This window comes from Centrocercus urophasianus, unplaced genomic scaffold, assembly GCF_019232065.1.
Source record: "Centrocercus urophasianus isolate 14NV4802_14NV808 unplaced genomic scaffold, USGS_Curo_1.0 seq_12, whole genome shotgun sequence".
Lineage (NCBI taxonomy): Eukaryota > Metazoa > Chordata > Aves > Galliformes > Phasianidae > Centrocercus > Centrocercus urophasianus.
The window spans coordinates 19,211,967-19,229,075 of NW_024884364.1; the positions used below are offsets into that span (position 1 = coordinate 19,211,967).

The 17,109-nt window shown below is 34.9% G+C and overlaps 1 protein-coding gene across 6 annotated transcripts in view; it reads left to right on the forward strand.

The window, feature by feature from the left end:
- GBE1 (1,4-alpha-glucan branching enzyme 1) overlaps positions 1-17,109 on the forward strand; it is a 150,690-nt gene that overhangs the window by 102,008 nt on the left and 31,573 nt on the right. The gene's annotated exons all lie outside the window — the stretch shown is intronic.

A 17,109-nucleotide genomic window follows, 5' to 3' on the forward strand; every position in this document is an offset into this window, starting at 1 on the left:
GCCGACTACTAGGCTGCCCAGAGTTCTGTTTTATAATCTCTTGGTAAGCTCCTTTGTTCTTGGTTTCTTCTTTTACGTGAATACATTGAAAATACTGACACAGATACTCTTGAACAAGAAATAGAAAACACCATGTTGTATGTATGAAGGAGTATTATTTTACCTCTTCAGTTCCCATTATGATCTTAATAAGAAAACAAGTAGTGAAGTGCGTGACCAGTATTTTTTGGCTTTGTAAAAGAATGAAATGAAACAAAAGTAATGATATAGGTAAATAAAACTTTGGGCAGTAAGTATGCTGTCCTAATTGTTTCAGAAGATTGACTTTTTTTTCACCTCAGTGACTTCATTTCTTTAGATATATTTAAAAAAAAAAAATAAATAAATAAATTAAAAATCCTTGATGAAATATATTAATCTGTCCAAATCAAAATTTTCTCTGTCAGTAATCTGCAATGATTTCTTCTCTGTATTGTGTTTTACTTTTGTTACTTTGAATTCCCATGCATTATTGCTAAAGGGGAGAGGAGAAATTAAATAACAGTTCTGGAAATGATGTTTTAAAATGAAATAGTGAATATATGCATACAAAATAAATTCCAGTAAGTACAAAAACTTTGGAATTGGAGCAGGAGTGCATATTAGAAACATTTTTCTACTAAAAAACTGCTCAAGAAAAAATGTTGGAGATGACTACTTAAATGAGTTTAGTCGTTTTACACAGTTCAGAAATATTTGTTTCAAAAATTAAATTGTCATGTTTTAAGCAGCCATATTGTAATCTAGACCTGTAATTTGTTCTGATTCTCATTTATCAGTGTAAATTTCTGTATGTTGACTTGGTGTCACAAGGAAGATCTAAAAGCATTTGTTAGGTGTGTCTTGAAAGGATCCCAGTTCACCTAATCTTAAAACTTAGGGCTAAACTAAATGTGTTTCTAGTACAAGAGGAATATTAACACTTGTGGATATAGCAAATTCTGGAATTCCAAAACCAAAGTAGCTGTAATTTGAAAATAAAGAACTATGACATACCCTCATAAAAACAGATAATTCATGGTGAATCCCAGTTTCTTGGAAACTATATCTCACAGGTCTGTGTAGTTTAAATCTATTTATTTACCTGTTACCTAAATCATTTGAACAACATTTTTAGACTTTTTCTAGCTTTTCTTAACATTTCAAAAAAGTGAAAATGAAATAACCATCACGATTATCTTGAAGTCTAGAAAGTATCTGCTATTTCTGTTTGTAAACTCACACAGCTCAGCTGTTGTAAGCATACATATACCTTGTAGTAGTGTTCTTAAAGTACGGGCTGATGCATGTCCAGTGTTATGTATGTAATAAGCCAATTGTCAGAAAACATTCAAGGTGATTACTTGACTTTCCTAGTTATCTGAACATTTTTTTTGTACTGAAACCTGAAAACTGGCAGACGAAATACAAAATAGGAAGAAGCTTTGCCTGATGTCACTCTGAGTACCTCTTAGCTCTTCATCAAAAGACATTGTCGGGAGGCAGATAGTCAAAATGTTGTCTCTAGTGTTTCTGCCTGTGGTGTGGTTGATTATTTGAAAGAACGGGGATGTACCAGTATCACTTACGACAATGTATCTTTCAGCTCTTCTAATGTTTCTTAAATCTGTTTCTTTAAGCTATTACCTATGCAAAAAAGAACATTTTCTGGTACAACTAATTTTTCAAAGAAAATATGGTAATGTTTAATTGTGCTTTAGTATGTCAATTACAGAATTCCCTGTAAATTTTCCCCTTCCTTATGTTTGGCAAGATTTAGAACAATTCATGTTTTAAGTTTGTTCTCCAAATATTACAATGATTTTTTTTCTTTTCTCACTTCATGGAAACAAAAAGTATGATGAATGCCTCACAGGACAGTTGTTCTCTAATCTTATAGATCTGATATGGTATTTTATAAATCTTTCTATCTGTAGTGAAGTTACCATCAGTACCAATTCTCTACACTACTTTTCTTTTTTTTCCTTCTGAGAAGTGATTTTTCACTTTAGTTTCCAAAGCTATTTCCTGCTGGACAATTGCCTGATGGGCTATACCTAAACCTGCTAAATTGATTTTTCTTCTTTCCTATATTTTCTTCTTTCCTGTGTTGTTTCTTCACCCATTTCTCAATTGTGCTGATGCTGATTAAATGTACACACAAGTTAAGACTATCTTTAAATTACTGTTGTAAATACAGCCTATCCATTTATCAGGACACTTGTAATGGTCTGCTGTAGCATCCTTGTTGCACTGCATGCCATCCCCAGAGCAGACTGCTGCCGTGTTAGAACTGGGGCCAACGAATTCCAGGCCAATTACTGAGGTCAGAACTAAATAATCTAAGGTTTTTGTGAATTAATACAGACTTTCCATGCATCTTCATTAGTAGAACATAGAATGTATACATACAGGTGAGGCATTTCCATTCACACTGTACCTTTTCTGTTCTGTGACTATCAGGACAACTTTTCAGTCAGCTCAATAAAGTGCCTGATATGACTTCTACGTATTTAAAACTTGCCTATTTTGTAGCCTGGCTACATACAGAGACTCAGCCTATGAATGTGCAACTGTTCTTACTGAAAATCCAAACTTGCAGGCTTCAATACCCTTTCCCATGTAGTAAAATAAAGGAAGAAAGTTATCAGCATAAATATAATTTTGCCTCTAAGCATTCTTGTTTTGATTGACTGTAATGAATAAGGATCTTGGAACAGACTGCGCTGTCACCATGCAATTATACTAGCACTTTGGAAATACTCTAAAAGTAATAACCATCACTTATAAAACAAAAAAAATTTCAAGTGCCTGATTATATTTTTGAATAAGCAGTCACCTTCTTTCATCTCTTGTGTAAGTGTGTCTCAGACAAGCAAAAATCAGAAACAAAAGAGCACCCTAAACATGACAGTGAAGAAGTTGAAAGGAAGAAAGGAGACTCAGAAGCAAAGAATGCCCAAAGTAGCTGGATTGATGGAAAGTTTTTTTTGATATGCAAGCTAATTATGTACATATCAGCATAAATATTTGTGAACTACTAAAGATACTGCCTATGGGACACTCTCTGCAAAAGGAAATTTTCACACTTTGGAATATCAGTATATTTCAACGGTAGCATTCTTTTCAAATTGGAATGACATGTGAGATGAAAAATCAGTAGTTTCCATATGATAGAATTTAAACTGTTTATATTTCTGTTTTAATATACTTACTTACTACTAAGCAGAATGGAAAACAATCAGAATGTAAATGTAATGCTTAATTTGGTTTGATGCAAATGAGAATTTGAAACTCACAAGGCTTCCTATGTTGCCTCAACTTTTATCCCTAAATTATTAGATAAAAATTACTTCTATACCCCAGCAAATCTTAATGAAATTGCTGTGATTTGAGTGGGAATGCCAAATAAGCAATGCATAATATTATGACATGTTTAGGTTCGTGAGTTTATTTTGTCTCTAAGGAGAGCTAGAAAACATTAAATCAGTGTTTGTTTTAGAAATTAAGACACAAATTTTATCTCTCTTTTCCAAGAGAATATTTTAAGCAAAGTTACTGTGGTATTCAGGTCCTGAGGTGAAACTACTGCTGTAAATTAGAGAGCAGTGTCACCACTGTTTCACTGACACGCTGCGAGGTCTTTGGATCAGCAGCTGCACTTGAGGACTAAGCAGTTTCTGCCCATCACTGCAGGCAGTCCAGGTGGACGAGGCTAGACTTATGCAGAGTTGCTTATCTCAGAACAAGGTAGTGTGGGGCAGCTGATAAGCCATACCATGAATCTGTATAACGCAGTGTCTGTCAGCTCAGAACTTCATCAGAGTCTTTGCCTCTCAATCTGTGTGAGCTGTGGAATAGGCCAATTTCAGCTGATTTTGGGCTCAGTAAGGGCTTCTGTCACTCCTGCCTTTTACAAGGTCTCGTCCTTCCTGTAGGTGTGGTTGTATGGTTTCTGCAGGGCCTGATCTGCCTTTCCATTTTATCTCTTCAAAGTGCTGTTGCATTAAATGACTTCAGTGGCACAAAGTAGTCATCAATTTTTAAAGTCAAGCATGTATTTAGACCCTTCTACAGCTCACTCTGTATTTCTCTCCAAAAAGACTTTAGTATGAGTGTTTGCGAATGGCAGGATGAAGTGTTTGCCCATACTCAGGAGTCTTCTGTGCATATAATTATTTTCATTAATTTTATGTACTACATTTACTTTGATAACTGTACAGGAAAGTATCTTGATTAAATCAGTGTTACCTCAGAATTGTTCTAAACTGTTAGTAAAAGTTACAATTCTCAAAGTATCATTTTTGCATCATCATTTGTATTTTTCTGCAGCATGCTTGGATTTTACAGATGGCTAATATTTCATTTATAGAGCAGCAGTAGCCTTGAAGCAAAGAGAATAGTTGACCAAACTTCTTTTATTCTTTTTCATTGTCAGTGGCTTGCATCTATTTTCATCTTCTGTGTATATTTAAGAAAAAAATGAAAAAAAAAAAAAAAAAAAAAAAAAAAAAAAGGTGATCTAACCTGAAATCTTCAGTCCGTTATTATTTAACATCAACTTTCTACATTATTTTGCCAAGAAGAAGAAATACAATAAAAATTCAAATCTCTTCCTGCGAAGTAGTGGAATTGAAGTAGTTGTAGAAAGAAATTATGCTGTGCTGAACAGTAGGAATGCTGAATTATGCCAAGACTATGCTTTTTTATCAGCTCACTGAGACAAGTCTATTTTTGAGAGAATTGTGTAAAAGAAACCTGACTTGAAAATGTTTGCAACTCTTCTCATTTTTGAAGGCTTTCTATATTCTGAATCATTGTTAATACGTAACATTGGGTCAAATAATTTGTGTTTCTTTTTAACAATGAGCTTGGATGTGCTAGCCAAGCACTACATGGAATGGTGTTGTCAAACTCTGTAACAGTTAATTAAAAGACTCTAATGAAAACTTTGTAAAAAACAGACATTGTATATTCAGATCATTTTTTCGAAAGGGTATATAATTGGAAGATGTGATTATGTTCAAAAACTTCTTTGACATATGCACCCATCTTGTTTAATTGCTGAGTTAGGAACTTGCAAGAACATTAATGTAAAGAGTTTCATACTGAATGTGACGTATGTGACTGAGAATCATTTTACTGTGCTTTTTTTTTTTTTTTTTTTTTTTTTTTTACACTTCAATGTTGTGAAATTCTGTGACAAAGATTTTTTTTTTGTATGATAGAAGCTTTCTTCTTCCCCAGTCCTAGTAGTCAGAGAAGGCATTGAATTTTCTAACTTACTTCAAGCTTAAACTAGGTACAGACCTAATTATGTGATGGTTTGCAGTCACTCACAGCAGATGAATTAACTACAAATTCATTAGAATTCAGCTGGATTTTAAAGCCTAGGCTATTTAAGCACAGAAAATTCATATGCCAATCAGCTTGCCTTGACAAGATGTGCTGACAGTACATCAGATTTACTTTCCGTTCTTTTTATAGGAGTTCTGCACTACTTTTTTGTTTATTCCATTTTTATTTTGTAAAATATATGTACGGTTACTCTGAAACCTATTTATTATTCCTATTTATTTCCATGGAAACTGCAACAGAAACAAAGAACACAATAACACTGTTTTCTAAAGCACAGTCTCAGCTACAAAGTGGTATTTTTCTACATCATCAGCACTGTGAGCCAAGTTGTGTAGATAAGGTGATTGAAACACTCTCCATTTAATGGTGTGAACATTGTGCATGGCTGTCTAGAACATGGCTTGTCTTTCACATAGCTGTCACCACTGCTGAAATGCACCACGCACCTATTTTACCTAATTTTATTTTACCTAATTTTAACTGCATTTGCTTCTGTTTCAAGAGCTGAATGTTACTGAACAATTTAAACTTTCATTGTTGACTTACTTCACGTGAAAAACTTTAGCTTTTTCTTTTATCGAATACTATTCAAGTAGTCTTTTTCTTTAGTTTTCACTTAATTTCACTAGCTTAATCCTTTATCTGTTATCTCAAAATTAGAGGATGACATTCTGAACTAACTGGAGCCAGTAAGAACTTTTCCATTTATTTAATGTATTATGGCAAAAAAAAATCTGCCATTTTTCTGCGAACTTTTCCTGTTACTTGTCTTTGATTCACCTTTATAATCCGTTGACCTGTTAATTGTGGTATTCACCAATAGATAGCAGTATGTCACACTTAAAAAATTAGCTAGAACTTCTTTGTTGACATTTTCTGTTTGAAGAAAGCTCCTTTTCATCAAGTTTTGTTTTGCAGGGGATTGTTTTCAGTGTTTTTTGTTTGTTTGTTTGTTTGTTTGTTTTTCTTTCTCTTCTTTTTCAGATTTTGTTGTTGTTTTAACAACACTGTAGTATGAGAAGATGTATCATTGAGTAGGCATGCAGTGTAGTGGAAATGTTACAGTTTCCATGTCGATCTGTTGTTTTGTCAAGATGCTACTAATAGGAAACAGCAAAATGAAAACTGTTGCAGTGTTACAGCAACACACATAGTTTGCATTGTTAGTTAAATGCAGTATGTGATCTTGGAGTAAGTGTTATGTCTAATGTTTATTATTCTACACAGTGCAAGGCATGCTGAAATACAAACATTCATGAATTTAGAATTAGAATTAGAAGTTTTTAAGAGAATATTAGTAAAATCTGAGCTAGATAACTTCTCATGGTCTTCTTTTTTTGGTCTGTACTATGAACTAACAAAGCTCCTGAGTTCCGTTCACTAAAGCATTTAAGGAGAAACATTTGTCTGCTCCTGAGAACCAAATATTATTAGTGGCATTAATAATATTTGATTGAATACTCTTTTGATGAAACACTGCAGATAAGTAAATGAAATGTTTATTCTAGAGAAATACTTTCCTATTTAAATATAGTTCTACTAACTGCGAACAGACTGCACTTCACGTCTGTTGGAGATGAATGTAAATCATACTGTACAGTTTCATGCTCTGTTCGCTCTTGCCTACACCGAACTGTTCTTCTACGTAAGCAAGCTTCAGCATTGTCCTGCCTTCCCAGATACAGATATAAAGAGTTGGTGCTTCTGGGTAGAATGAGTTGAGATGTGTTGATGGTTGGACCAGATGATCTTAGTGATATTTTCCAACTTTTTTTTTTTTTTTTTTCCAATGATTCTGTGATTTTATAATACACATGAATATACTTACTGGTAATGTCAAACTCATACACATCTTCACATTGTCACAGACTGTTTACTTTTGAATATCTATGCACAACTGTAAAAGAACATATTTCTAATCATCTGCACCTGGGATTGTCATCCTTACTACAGACTTGAATATCCCTGTTGAGTGCAGAATGCAAAAACAGACAGAATGCTGCTATAAAGCAGTGTGAACATTTATGCAATAATAAAACTCAAAGAAATGTATTTGAGACATTACCTCTCATTTCTTGCAAAGCAAACTTATAGCTATGCTTGAATGAGTCGGGTTAACAGTCACTATTTTTAATGTTAAAATGCCTTAGGGAAGTTACAAAACTCATCAGATACACAGTATAAAGTAAGCTTAACAGCATAGGTTTAAGCACTCTCAGTGTGTTTGATTCTGTATAAATGCGTCTCTGTCCTAATAAGGGAGTTAAGGATTACTTGTGCTTGTTTTAAAAAAGTAAGCTCTTAGCTGGGAAGCTAGGAATGCCTAGGCAGTATACAAGAATGGGACCCTTTCTCTTTCTATGAATGTTTTACTAACTATGCTAGTATGCTTTACTAGCTATACTGTGCTTTATCATGAGCAACAGCAAAAGGATTGGGGAGTATAATGAAAGAAAGGAGCATAAAAACAGTGAGTTTTACTTGTGTGGAAGTAGCCAACATGTGTCTCTGCCCAGCTTCTGTCAATAGGGGCATGATCCTGAGCGTTGATATCCCTAGAACTCAAGTGTTTCTACTCCATGTCATGCAGATTTATGTCATGCACAAAGATCTTAATGTAATCCTGCAGTTCCTCTACTACAGCCATTCTCTACTACAGTCATACTCCCTGAAAGACTTCCTTAGATAAGCCAGATATAACCATGGGAAATACACGTGGGAACCAGAGTGTCAACTGTATCATTTTTGTGGCATATAAATCTAATAGAAATCAAGTAAAATATATTTCGTAGAAGTCTGGGATGATGGCTTATTTCCTTGGCTTTACAGCAGTATTTTAATCCTGAATTCTACTGAGATTTCAAAACATTTATTTTTCCAGCTTGAAAAGAATGTGGCATTACTGGCTGTGAAAAATGTCTTTTAATGGGATTTCTGTTGATCTCTTATTTGCCAAGTAGACTGCGTAAGGAATAGATAACAATGCATACAATTTTAAGAGAATCTTTCAGGGTATTTGTCATCATGAACTTTGAAAGTACTGTGATATCCAACATAAGGAGGAAAAAAAAAAAAAAAAAAAAAAGCTAAATAGTGCAAATTGTAGCGTATTTCAAAAAAGGAGGCCCTCTGCTAAATTCCATAGCATCTGCATACAGGTACAGGTTAACTGTATTTGTCTAGGCTTGGCAACCTGTCTACCAAACAGTAGTCTAATGCAATGTAAAATGGTCAGCATATAAAATAGGAAAAAAATGAGAGTACCAAACTTTTAACAATAATATAAACATAGTACAATATCTTGCAAGAGCACTGATTTGGTAACCATTTGTCCACTTCTATGAAATATAAATTCAAGAGGCTTCATAGATTACTATTTAAACAAAGTCTCTGATATCAGTATATTTGCTTTTCTGGGTGATTTATTTGTATTAACCTGTGGCATTTTGCCTTAATGACTGAGAGAATGATGAAGTAGGTCTGTTTGCTTTGACAAGAAGACATTTATTGTAAGTGACATATACTGCAAATGTATCTGTTTTGGAGGAGAAAAGGTCAGCAACCAGTAAATGATCTTTAAATAAGTATATGTATATACTTATATATATACATATATATATATAATATACTAAGTATATAATTTGTATGTGTTTATGCTATATATTATTATTACTGTGTGTGTGTATATATATATATATATACACACAGTAATAAAATTCTTAGACTGATGAAAATAGCTTATAAAGCTAATGTTTTCCTGCTGAATAATGTGTATGGTTTTCATAGAATCGGAGAATCACCAAGGTTGAAAAAGACATTCAAGATCACCCAGTCCAACCGTCTGCCTACCACCAGTATTTCCCCACTAAGCCGTGTCCCTTAGTACCATATCCAAATGTTTCCTGAACGCCTCCAGGAACTGTTGCTCAACCATCTCGCTAGGCAGCCTATTTCAGTGCCTGACCACTCTTTTGTAGAATAAGTTTTCCCTAACATCCAACCTGAATCTCCCCTGGTGCAACATGAGGCCAGTCCTATTGCTAGTTATGCAGCAGAAGAGTGACCCCCACCTCTATACAACCTTCTTTCAGGTCATTGTAGAGACCAGTAAGGTGTCCTCTCAGTCTCCTCCAGACTAAACAATCTCAGTTCCCTAAGCTGCTTCCTGTAAGACTTGTGCTCCAGGTCCCTCACCAGCTTTGTTGCCCTTCTCTGGACATGCTCCAGAGTTTCAGTGTCTTTGTTCTAGCAAGGAGCCCAAAACTGAACACAGTACTCAACATGCAGCCTCACCAGTGCTGAGTACAGAAAAACAATAACTTCCCTACTCGTGCTGGCAATGCTGCTTCTGATACAAGCCAGGGTGCCATTGACCTTGGCTCCCTGGGCACACTGTTGGCTCATGTTTAGTCAAGCATCAACTGGCAACCATTTCTTCCACACAGAAGAAGCTTTGATTGCCAGAAGCTTTGGTACATGTCATAGGTAGTATGTTTATCTACATAGTTTTCATAGGCTTATAATATATATTTTTTTAATCTTGTACTTTATTCTTTCCAACTTGAAAATTCACATTAATAATCCATAGGAAGTAAGAACAGAAGACAATTTTCACAATTTTTGAATTTTTTTTTACTTTTAATTAAACCAGCCAAAGGTTGATAAAGGGAGGAAGGAGAACAATAACACTTATAACAGAGTTGACACCCTAGTTTTGTTCTCAAGCTGACAGAATACAGAAGCACTTTCTCCATGACTCAGTATTTATTTATTTTTATTAGCCTCAAAGAAAAGCATGGAGAGTATTTGCCCTAGTTAAGATTTTGTCAGAGTTGATATTCTCCAGCACAAAACTGTTTCATAATGACTGAGTATTTTTTTATAATTCGGTTGGATTTGCTTGTATATTACCTAGGTATGGCATTCCAGACCCACATATTCGTGTTGAAACTATGCATTCAAACTGTTGGCTGTGATAAAAATTGAGATTGAGAAGTACTGAAGAAAAGAATGAGTCTATGAAAGTAGGAAAGGAAGTTATAACAGAAACTTTTATTTAGTACAGTAGAAATGTGTATGCTATACTGGTGTAAGAACAAAAAAAACGTATAGTTAAACTGAAAGATGTTTTGAAGCAGCAAGTCAGACATACTAGGAATTACTTAGAATTTCCATTACAAAAAGAATCATCGAGTACCTGGCCTGACTCATGTCAGCTGCTTCTGGTAGAGTCCTGTATCTCTGGTGTGATCTAGGGTTATCATTTTATGGACCGAGTACTTTCCTATGGCTTTGGCACAGTAGAGAAGCGCTTGTTTCAGAGGAGATGCATTCTTTTGTTCCTATAATACAAGCTGTGACCCTTCCTTTATTCTCTGTCTTGAGCCTTTTTCAGCTGATCCACATACAGCAAATCAGCGATGACTGCATTTTCCAGCTGGAGTCAAGGATCCCAACAGAAAACATCATAACTGATGTGTACATGTGTGTGCACAATCATACAGTGCAGCAAAGGTTTAGTAACAAAACGAGATCAGTATAGATCACTCACTATATAGGTGAAAAAATATTTTAATCTTGTATTATTATAGTCTGCAACAGGAATAAATGTCTGTTACCTTTTATCGTCTCCCTTCATGCTGTTTTTCAGTCAGCCTGAATTGCCACACGCTCATCTGACTTTGGGAATAGCCAGGAGACATCTTCTGAGTACTACTGCACAAGCACAATAATGCTTTGTGTTGCCAAGCTTGATGCTAGCAAGTGCAATATCCATGCTTAGCAAAAGAAGCAAATGACACTCAAAAAAAAAAAAAAAAAAAAAAAGTCTAGTTTGCTATTATTTTTTTTCCCTACAAACCCGTTTTAGTTTCTGATTAAATGAAATTGTGCTTTTCTGTGATATATTGTAGAATTAGATTTAACTTATTGTACTTCTTAAGACATTATCAAAAGTTAATCTTGTCTAGAATGCTGTACTTCTTATAAGCCCTTTCTGTACTTCATCATTTTCTTAGATACATTCAACTTAGTATTTCAAATCTGTTATGATGTCTTGCACATCATGGTATACTTAATGTAATTTATAGGATCAAAAATCTTAATTTTTTTTAATAGATCTTCTACAGATATTTACCGTTTACGCATCGTAGTTGTAATTTCATTCATAATTAATTTCTAATTCTTCCCTAATTCTTTCAGCAATATAAGTTATTAATTATTTTCTCAAGTCTGTTTAATACTCTCAGGCTTTTGTTCTGATGTCCAGTATGATGTCCCTGTTCTTATTTACTGTCTTGCCTTCACTTCTGTTAAAAGCAGAATTGTTACCACAGGTATGATCAGAAGTCTATGTATATCTGCCATGTTATATATCAGAAGTAGACTGGTTATCACATAGCAAAGGAAACTGGTCTCCATATATATTTATATCACAAATGTTCCTGTCCTTGGTGTTCAGAGGACTGGGTAATTTTATGGAGAATATCTATGTAAACATTCACAATGAATGTAAACACTCACAAATTTAGTCACAATGACTAAAAAAAACCTGTGGTTAAAACAACAAAATAAATCTCTTTTATTACAATAATGCTAATAGAAAAGTAGTATCACAGTATTTATAAGGAAAAGATACTGGAATCCCCTTATGCTACCTGAAAATCAGTCCTAGTGGATTAAACTGTTTGTGCAGTCTCAGTGGAAGACTTTTTGATCCTACACAAAAAATATTTATTAAACTTACATAGTAGTAAGTAGGTTAATCCAAATCACTGTAATGGAGCTAAAAATGTTCAACTGAAATATTTTCAAACAAATTTTAGCTTCCAGCAAATTTGCATGGTTTTTCTTATGCCAAGGGTAGATGGTAATTTTTTCATAAGTTGTTGGGTTTTTTTTTTTTTTGTTTGATTTCTTTGTTTTTTTAAATGAGGAATAGAAATACCAATTCAGAGCCTTCAAAGATATGTTTCAAAAAAGTATTTACAAGTGGCATTGCACATACGAGAAAATTCTAGTGGAGATGATGGTAAGTGGGAAGAAAGAACTGTCCTGTCAGAGGTTTAGAGAATCCCTTTGGGTATGGAAGATCTAAGTTTCAAAACAAATACAACTCTTATCTTTGTCTCTTCATAGATTTGAAGTACAATATCTGGTATTTTCAGAAGGTGGAAAATGCTTCTTTCACAGAATTTGTTTTACATCTCTTATTGCTACCAACTTAATCATTATATTTCCTCTAAGTTATATATTAGTTTCCTCTAGGTTGTGTTTTGGGCAAGAACTGTACAATAACTTTTGATTGAACTTCCATTAGTCTTTACTGGACGAATTGAAGGCTACTGAAAAATTGGAAAATATAAAAGTCTTCAAGTTGCCTAGCCCACCTGTTTCAACAGCAGTCAAATTGGAATTTATTATATTTTCATTTGATTGACAAGGTTAAATGACTTGAAACTCATGAATGAATGAATGAAACTCATTCTCTTGTATTTTGAAGGAAAGACAGAGTTTCTTGCATTCAGGTTCAGGTAATAAGAATGTTGTTGAGTTACGTAAGGGGCTGAAGAAGATTAAGTGCAGCAATGATTAAGTACAAAGGATTAGAACTGCATAATATCCAAGGGCTCCACATTTAGGGAAAATGAGAATTAATTGTTTGAAATGTTTATTTTTGAAACAGGTCTATCTAGGTCTGATTTACACTGTTTCTGTATTCTGCAAATTGCTATACTGTGATCAGTGTTCACGAAGGTAGTGATCTTAAATTCAAATTAGTTGTAACTCACAAATGAGCTGAATACCTGGCTTGTTTAAACTACCACTTAGTTTGGTAGAAATGTAGTAAGGTAGAGCAGCTGAGTATCTGTCTCAGTGTGTCTGATCTCTTGCTCATATGCTTTAAGTAGGATCTTTTTACAGTATTTTAGATCATTTATATACTTCTTCAACTTTATACACCCACTAAAGCTTCTAACTTTTGATGTATCAAGTAGACTACTTGCTTAAACTCCTTTTAAAGATTTAATGTCATAATTCATTAAAAAACAACAACAACAAACAAAAGCAAACAAAAATACCAGACATCTCTTAGCACTGCCTTCATCTTTTAAATATGCCCTCACTTTTGTTTAGCCTTATTCTTTAAGAGGAATAAACTAGTAAAGATGTCTTCAGAGGGGAGATAAAGAAAACTTTAATAACCTGTGGGGCTCAGCTACAGAGTAATCATCATCATCATAAGTACTTTGCGTTGTAGATATATTTCTACCCTAATAAACAAGTGAGATGTAAATTTTCATTATAGTGGTAGTGTTAATTCCTTTGTTGGAACTATGATCTTGAAATCTTGTACACAGTGAAGTTGCACAATATGTAGGGAATAGCAAACTTGAATTAATTCCTAAATAAAATTAGTATGCATTGCACTTCAATGATTTGTCTTTGTTTTGTTTCTCTAATCAAAATCCCAGTTAATTTCAGCCTTGTTCTCAGCCTCCCCCACATTAGTTCCATTGTCTAGATTTGCATCATTTATAGCAGCTGGCTTCTTGTTAATCTGTCCTTTGGACCTTTACATCAAACAGCAAATTAATTACAGGAAAAGAAATCCCAATAGTACTTCTTCGCTTGGAGGTTTTCACAGTTATTAAGAAGTGAATGCTTCTGATTCTCATCAGAAAGGAGAAATGGAACACAGGAGAGGATGAAGCATGTACTTCACGGGTACCTTTGGCTAGAAGTAAGCATCAGTCAGTTTCCCTCTACTTTCCATTTTCTAGCTCCTCCCTTCTTTTGCTGTAGAGTTAAAATAGGACAAAAAGCAGTTGGAAAGATTGAAAAAAGTAATACAAGATGTGTGTTTCTTCTTAAGGGCTGTGTAGCATTAATGCTTTTCAAGTTGCAAAAACATATTTAAGTTTACTAGAAGGCTCGCTGGCATCATTAATGTTAGTAATGTGTTCTTGTTATTGAGTTGCTACATTGTGTATTCAGCACCTGTGAGACTGCCTCTTGAGTACTGTGTTCAGTTTTGGGCTTCTTGCTAGAACAAAGACAATAAAGCCCTGGAGCATGTCCAGAGATAGGCAACAAAGCTGGTGAGGGACCTGGAGCACAAGTCTTACAAGCAGCAGCTCAGAGAACTGAGATTTTAGTCTGGAGAAGAGGTGACTCAGGGGAGACCTTATTGATCTCTGCAGCGACCTGAAAGGAGGTTGTGTAGGGGTGGGGGTCAGCCTCTTCTTGCAGGTGATAGGACAAGAGGGAATGGCCTCAAGTTGCACCAGAGGATGTTCAAGTTGGATACTAGAGAAAATTTCTTCTGAGAAAGAAGGGTGAGACACTGGCACAGACTGCCCAGGAGATTTTGGAGTCACCGTCTCTGGAGAGGTTCAAGAAATGTGCGCATATTGAACTAAGGGACATCATTAGTGGGTGTGATGGGGACTATGTGCTTGGAGGTCTTTTTCAGTCTTCATGATTCTATGATTCTGTGTTAAATTTCTTATTTCTTATTGACCATTGTTAACTTTTTCATTTTGCCTTTTTTTTTTTTTTTTTTTTCTTATCAACATAAAAACACAAACAGCATTCAAACAACACTTTCTACTATGGTGGGTAAACAAGGAAAGGAGATGGAGACAGGGGAGTTGCTGTGTGGTCTAAACGTAAAGAGATACACTTCTGGTGAAATACTCCGTTAAAATAATTTGCTGGTTCAGTCTATCTTCACTGTCTTCCATTGCTTATGTCCCCATTTGGATGTTTTCCTTGAATGAAAAGTTGTGATTTCCCTGGCTATCTTTTCAAGATACATATCATCTCTGACTTTCTGATGTTTTTCACTCTCTAACTAAGCTATCTTATGTAGTCCATCTTTTCAATAGTGCATAGATCATGAATGAAGGTAATGCCTTGTCCAGCTCTTAAGAGAATATTCAGCTATGGTATGGTAAACTGTTTTGCAGCAATATGTTTTTTCCGTTTTTGTACCTTACTGTTATCACTGCTTAAGAGCTCAGTCCAGCATTATTCCAACGTCATTTTGAGAGTCCTGCTGTGATTCTGATTTTTTTATATTTGTCTCTGGTTCTGAGCTGAATATGAAATTTAGTGACTTAGCTTTTGAATGGGAAATTTAATTTACAACTTGTCAGCTTGCTTACAAAACAAGTACCAGAGCATAGAATTCTCCTAAATATATATGCAGCCTCTCTCTTTTGTTTGTTGTTTGCTTCTTTATTCCCATGAAGTGTGGAAATAGACAAAAACGATTTTGAAAATCTGAATTCATAGTTGTCGCTCTTGACCACATCCTCAGAGCCTCCCAGGCAGCGCAGGCTGTATGAGACAGCAGATGGTGGCTACACGTGCAGAGTATCCATCCAGGAAACAGTGCACATCTTCCCTCAGCATCCCTGTCCTTCATCTGCCCACAAAACTGCAGTTTATTAGCAGAAGTCGAGTAGTTCCTTGTAGAAAGATTAGAATTTTTCTTAGTAGTAAACCTTTTACGTCTGATTGTGTTACTTTACGTATTTCCATGTATTTGTGCATATTCCATGTATTCCCATATACCACTTGTTGCCTGTGTTTTGGAGTGAGTAGGTATTCTCTGTACTCTCCATAAAAAGTTTGTGGTGAACCAGCTATTGTAGACATTGAAATGTGTCTAATTTTCAAAATACTGAATGCCATCTAATCTTGTGTAAAATGAGTAATCAGAATTGGCTGGAAGTATACAAGGCAGTAGTTTATAGCCTGAGTTAGAAACATTTAAGTTCTTCTGGATTCGCATCAAAGCGTAATAATTATGGGATATAAACAAAACAAAAAAAAAAGTTTGCATATGTAAATGACATTTGATATACTATATTCCATTTGGAGTGTTGACATGATTCTTTGGCTTTGTCAGCTGAGATTTGCTTTGGAGATTCTACATAAGTGAAGCTTTTTCTTATTTTTTAACATAGAGTTTCAGCTAAGTCTGAATAAGCCAATTTCATTCCTTGAAGGGTTGTTGTGTCGGCTAGGTAATTGTGATGAGGCTGGTAAACTTACAAAGCATTAGCACTAGTGAAAAACATGATTGCTACATTTCCATAGTCAGTGGGACCTGAACCACTGTGTGTAGGTGAATTCAGAATTGAAACATGCATCACTCCAATCCTTCGAAGGGTCTTGTGTGTGTGTGAAACAAAGTATAATGTGTAGGAAGGGAGCTCCACTTGCAGAGGGACTCACTCAAGGTGTTATGTTATATCACTGAAGTGTCATGCCCATTAAGTCACTTGTTTTCTATATAAAAGACTGAATTTTTCATTTTAAAGCACTGTGCTTTTTCTATACAATCTAGCTTACTCCTTAAATGAGGATATCTTTCTGAATTTTCCTGGGAAGTGAAGAACAGTGATTCCGGTTACTTTTTCTAATCGTTATTTTTATACTACTGGAAACAATGATGACAGTATTCATGGCCACCGTTAAAAAAGAATCAGGAGGATGGTCAAAGTGGGTCCCCGTCTTATGGCATTTTGGGGGGGAAAGTTCTGCCTCTGTGGTTATGGAAACTGACAGTGCTGATTTCTGTTAAGTTCTCTTAGGTGATGGACTTACTGTGGTGATAGTTTTATAGCAACTGTGAAGCTTGTATCCTGGCTGACTGAAGTCCTGTTGCCCTTATTTTAAGGAATTGCAATGAGAAATGATCATGGTATGATAGCGCTGAGG